Here is a 6,709-nt window from a genome sequence, read left to right as displayed (position 1 = left end):
CACCATGCCCAATCAAATTAGTGAGCTGCTTGTGTATAACTATTACTAGTACTTTTTTAGGGTGAAGTTTAATTCTAACCAGAATATAAATGCAATATTTCAACTTTGATTTAATTTTATATACACTGTCAGTATATACACTATCACCATTAGATATATGATACATGTGCAAAATTTAAATTTAAAATTTAAAAATTACTCATGTGTCATCTATCAAACTGTGATAGAATATAAATTTACGGGAAAATCGCCAATTTAGTTCTCAAACTATTTTACTAAAGCCAATTTGGTCCCTCAACATTTTATTGCACGAATTAAGCCCCTTAACTAAAATTTTTATGCTAATTGAGAACTTATACAGCGTCGCCACCCAAAACACATGTATATGTACAAAAACCAACAACGAGGCAGGGGCTTTTTTGGAAGTAAAAAAATACGATTTCTACATCCTCCTCTTCGTCTTCTTCATCGTTGATCGTTTCTTCTTTTACGGGTATTTTTGGGATTTCACCGGTTAAGCCGGCTTCCATCATCCCCTTCGTACAGGGGTCTAAGAGGCTGCCCCTTCTTACAGGGATCTAAGTGGTCCCACTTAAACCCCTGTAAGAAGGGGATGATGGAAGCCGGCTTAACTGGTGAAATCCCAAAAACACCTGTAAAAGAAGAAACGATCGACGATAAAGAAGACGAAGAGGAGAATGTAGAAATCGTATTTTTTTACTTTCAAAAAAGCCCCTGCATCGCCGTTGGTTTCTGTACATATACATGTGTTTTGGGTGGCGACGCCGTATAGGTTCTCAATTGATATAAGAATTTTAGTTAAGGGACTTAATTCGTGCGATAAAATGCTGAGGGACCAAATCGGCTTTAATAAAATGGTTTGAGGACTAAATTGATGATTTTCCCTAAATTTACTGTTAAACTTTAGACAACCTTTTCTCGAAAGATATATAACTAAAATTTCTATTGAGGAAACGAGTCGAAGGGCCTCTTAGGCCAGATACTCTAGTTTTCGAGCCTGTTATAGGCAGTCCAGCCTGACATCATATCTCATAGCCTATGGGCCCTTCTTCCTAGACAGACTCAAGTTGTGTGGATTTAGATTACGAATCGCGCATGGGTTAAGTCTCCCTGCTGCGTTTGTTGATGGGCCAGCAATTGGGATTAAGCTTGATGTGTCTCATAAAATGCGAAAACGAAGATTACCAGTGGACCACTGTTATGCAAAACGAAGGCATAACAAAAATCAATGATAAGGACAAGTATTAATAATTCAAGAATTGCTAGTTAACAATTTCTACATGGATCGAGAGAACCATCTGTAGTACGTGAACCTTGATTTTGTGTTATTCTTTTTTTTTTTTTTTTAACTTAATGGCTTTCGCCGAGGAACTTTATGATGGAAGAAAATTGAAGCAAGCATCCTATTCATTTTTTGTTAGGAGTTACTCTACAATATGTGGCTCGTGCTGATCATACCTTTTTCCTTGTTCAGCTCAAAAATTATCATACTATTTTTTTTTTTTTACGCCATACATTAGCTATCAGTGAACGGGGATTGGTTCAACTAGACACTGGAAATCGAGAGAAACTGAATCACCGTCGCACCATTACTAAATTTTAGGAAAAGTCACGTAATAAGTGACGATTGATAAACAACAGGAGGTAAATTTGAAATTCTTGATCTCTCGGTGCTTTTGAGGTGACACACAGGCGCCAGGGGGCCTTTGGTTCAAAAATTATCCTACAGGCGGCTGTGAAATATGCATCATGGCACCGGTACGGCGTATCATATTTCTTTCTGTCTATTGGACGGATGTTGTGTTAGTGCTTTAACTTGCTTAGTAATGAATGGCGACTTGGAATTAAAAACGGGAAGTGGGCATGGGGGATAAGGATAAAAGGCTGCACCAGAAAGTGGAGAGATTGTCCATTTCCTTGTACAATTTACCCTCAAATGGACGCTGCATAGCGCACATTTCAATGAATTCGAGCCATCTTGTGGGGTGGGGGGTACGCGTAGAGGCCGATCAAACGTGAAAAACAAAATAATGTGACATAGGTCATGTCCAATTATTAATAATAGAGTGGGACTTGGTTACGTCATTAGGATGACTATTTTGTGACGGCGAATTGATGATTTTATGCTACTACTAATACCATTTTCATCATCGGGTATGGCACGTGACTTCATACTCTAGGGCCAAGTGGAAGACACTGCTACTTAAAATGTGGAGAATGGAAGACACTACTTTGGCAATAGTCTCGGTGTTTCTCTTTCCCCTTTCTCTCTATCTCACGTGAATTGTGAGTGGTGTGTGTGCATTACTTAAGCTCCTCAGTGTAGTCTGAAAGTCAGCATGCCTTTTGGATTGGGCTGTGAGTTTTCCTTAGGTAGTATGTGCGCGTGTGTTATTTATGGTTGTTGGTGGTATCCAGCAAACTCGTAACTTAAAATTTATCATCCGATTGCTTGTAGAATTTGTAAGAATGGAATGGGTTCTGCTTTCATACCCACGAAAATCTTGATTGATTAGATTATTCTCATGTCTCAATAAATTTAATTAGCTCAGTCATGAATGAAAAGAAGGTGGCTTTAGATGCAAATTCAGGATAAAGGCAAATAAATGATATCAATTAGCATGCACCGCGTTTGACTACGCCCTCCTTCCCCCCAAAACCCCGAAAGAAAATTGCATATTAATTTACTACTATAGAGCTTTAGCTTATTGATACTAGGGTCATCTTTACAGTCGTGAACCCCACCTAGTTAAAACCTCTAAATCGTGATATTAGGACAAGTAATCTTTAACATTTGTGAAAGGGTCACATTATTCCATCAGAATCAACCCGCCCCGTGATTAACAAATGTGCCGAGCCATAGACATTAGATTAGGCAGCCAACCCATACACAACACAAGAGGTAAAGCGGCTGCTTAATCTGCTTTTCCAAAAAGTACTTAGCACTAATTTGACCGCCCTAGCTAACTCCACTTGGTCCCCCCTAGAGGCTAGAACATTTTCCAGAGTTGTCATCAGCCTGCTGAGATTCAAATAAATTGAGAACCCCAAAGAGCTGAGCTGATAGATACTTACAAGGTGCAGGCTTCGGCCTGTACAAAAGACAAGAAACTTTCGCAGGGGTAGCTAATCCGTGGGTCGTGGAGGGTTTTCACTTCTTAGTAGCAGCGGTCCGTCCTAGGCTTGGCCCCTGTCGGGGTTTCTATCCCACATCGGTCTTGGGAGGGTTGGGATTTGGATAGTTAAGTCCCTGGGACATGCTCAAGAGTTCGGCTTTTGAGTACTGTTTTGGGATTAGGTTTAATTAAACAAATTTCGTTTCCGTAAGAAAGATAGATACTTACAAGGACATGGCAGCTGCAGGTAGGGCAATACATTTTTTTATTACGATACATTTTTTTTATTATATAAAAACTCATAAAAATAGCAATCAAAGTGAGGTTAACAATACGGAAAATACGGAGGGAATTATTCGATGCTTAACTGTGAAGAAAATACGTAATCAAATGCTATCATGACATCTACTAAAAGACCACCCCAGGACATGCCGTATCATCCATTGAACCTTAATCTATCAGTTTCGGCAAGCGCCTTTGTTCGATGTGCTTATTATTTAAGAATTCTATTGGTTTAAAATATAGCAGACAAGATCTGATCTTGTTGGATAATATAATTGATGAACCACAAAATTGTTTGCCAAGATAGTACATTTCTTGTTTTGGTTAAAAAAAAAAAGAAGACAGTAGTAGCAATATAACACCAGCACATTATGTACGACGGATCTTGAATTCCTAGACTGTTTTGTACTTTTATATACTAAAACCAAAAAGATTCTTTTCTGTTCTATGTAATTTGATATTTGTTTAATGGAATTTATAATACAATATGTTATTGATACTAGATCTTGAATTTTGATAGTCATGAAGGAGATGTAAATTGAGTCCTTTTATTTTCCCCCCGAACACAATGAGAAAAAGTCCTACATACGAAAATATACCATTCACCTAACGTTTTACCATTCACTACAAACCTTGCGAATTAGTCTGATCGAGTAAGTGAGAATCGGATTGAAGTTTGAGGGACAGAATCTTACAACTTTGAGGGGGGGGGAGGGACTGCAAATTTTCCAATTGTGTGAATTGGGTCGATATCACTTAATCAACGACCACCCCATAATTAAAATGTTGTGCCAGAATTGAAACATGAAAAAGAGCAGCAATAAGGTTTGGAGTTAAAAGTAGCACGTGATCCTTGTTTAAGTATTGGAACTATCGAATCTAAGCATATGGGATATGTCATGTACTCATGGGTACCGTGCACTGCTATGGTACAGATTCCGCGTCAGATTTGTCTCTACACCTGTACCATCACCAAAGAATTCAATATATAAGTTAATAACCTTAATTCTACCGGCTTTTGGGGTTTTCACGAGTTTTAGGGTTAGTAACAACAATGCCGAAAAGTCTTTGGGCTTTGGTTAAGAGTTAATAACCTAATTCTGACAAAAAAATTTAAGCCATTAGGCCTTGGACTCTTATTTACATATTAACCGCACTTTCTTCATCTCACAAATTAACGTGTGACATGACTTTTTACTCATGAACCTAACATATTCGATAGCAAATCATTGGGCGTTGGTCCAAATCTTGTCCATGCATTAGGTCGATGATTCAAACTCGATTTAGTGCATTGCAATAAAGTATTGGTTGTGTTTGGATTGCATTTTTTGTCATTTTTCATGGAAAAATTACTGTAGCGATTTGATATATGTGAGGGAAAAAGGTGATAGGGAAATGTGATCACGGAAAACGACAATATTTTCCGACGGAAACAAGCAATCCAAACATTGAGTACAAAAAAAAAAAATTTTCATTGAGTACAATGATACGATTGTCTGATTTGATAATTCACACGCAACTGCCATACAGATCCAGTTGAACTCCCTTTTTCCGGTGATGTAGTTTGTAGCATCGAAATAATGTAGATTATTGTCATTAGACAAAGAAAAAATGAAACTTGGCTAGCATAAAATGGCTACTACTGATTTGGACTTGCATCAAAGAACGAGCGAGGACTTGGAATGTGAGGTTAATTAAAATAGGGACTACAAAAAATTAAATTTGAGTCCCAATCATTATTATTTTTATAGTCTTAAGTAAGTTTAGATTTATAGAATTCTGATAATTTTGAGCGCCCTATTTAAAAAGAGTACAACCAAGAAGGATTTGAGTAAATAATTGATAGATTACAAGCTCAAATACCTGTTAAGTGATCCAAGTAATCAAAGAGAGATTTGAGAGAATTTTAAATATTTTATCAAATTTCTTAGTAAAAAACGTGGCCCAAAAGTCTTTTAATTCTTTTAGTTTTTCGCATTTCTATGTTGGTTTATACCTGCCAGCTGGCTTATCAGTAGTATATTGGGTTTTGCTCCCGTTATTATCAAGTAAAAGATTAAGGAATTGTTAAATGGCCCCTCATTCAGTCGATGAACTTGACTTGCCCTAATAATCATTTATTTTATGAAGTACAGTAGACAGCTCGGTGCAAGATACATATCAGATTTCAAAATTTTTTTTTTATGAGAGACAACAATTTGCCCCATCTTAGAATGTCTAAATTGACTTGCTATTCTAAACATAGGCAGCTGAATTGCAACGTTTTAAAAGTTCAAGGGAGGAAACTCAAAAATAAAATAAAATAAGACGAGACACTACTACTGATTACCACTCGGCTCGATTCGCAAATATACACACTTTGGAGAGTTGAATTGAAATTAGCCCTAAAATAGGTACATCGTGGCGTGGTGCTCGGTCGACGGCCAAACGGAGACGGAACCTTGGTCAAAAGGGACCGGTATGAAGCCTCAAATTCTGGTCAAGTGAAAACTTTAAGGTCCAAAGACTCCAAACCGGAATTCATTAATTATTGTCTCATAACTTTATCCTCAAGTTTCAAATACTTGATGAATACTACATATTTTCCTAGTGACCTTAGGAGGTTTTGGTATGTTTTATTTGTCGCTCAATTTACTATCACTGTTAACTTGACGTCATCATCGACTTAACAAGTTTCTAGATTCATCTTGACGTCAGAGATGATCCAAGCTAATAAAATGCTTTTTTTTTTTTGCGATTAGAAATAAGTTTACTCAATTAATGTGTCCAAGCTATTTTCCAAACCCTCAAGAAAGATATATAGATTTACTCCACCATGCAATTAATAATATCTTAAATTTGGTGTAAAAATACCTTTTTTACGCACACATCCACCAAAAAGGATTTGCACTTTTATTGAACATGGAAGGTGCAGGGCATCTAAGATCACTTGTCAATTCTTCTCCACAACCTGTACTACTTTGGATGCTTTAGCTGAGAGCAATCTTTCAAAGTCGTCAGGAGAGGATCACCAACCAAATTATTTGTTTTCCCTGACTTGTTCATGCATGTATGTTTGTCGATTAAGATACAAAACGGTGCTAATAAATTTATCAATATATTACAAACTTAATAAATCTAGTCTCATTTATATTTATCTAAAAATTAATCTGGCAAGACCTAAAAAGAGAAAAAAAAAAAAAGAACCACTAACCACAAAAAAAGCCCTAAAAAATTCTTGTTGGAAAATTTAATTTTTACAGGAAAATTTTTTTTATATTTTTCGTAAATATATTTTTCAACCGTTCGTC

Source organism: Coffea arabica, chromosome 2c (assembly GCF_036785885.1).
Source record: "Coffea arabica cultivar ET-39 chromosome 2c, Coffea Arabica ET-39 HiFi, whole genome shotgun sequence".
Lineage (NCBI taxonomy): Eukaryota > Viridiplantae > Streptophyta > Magnoliopsida > Gentianales > Rubiaceae > Coffea > Coffea arabica.
The sequence above is the reverse complement of the archived record's forward strand: the minus strand, read 5'-3'. Positions refer to the sequence as shown.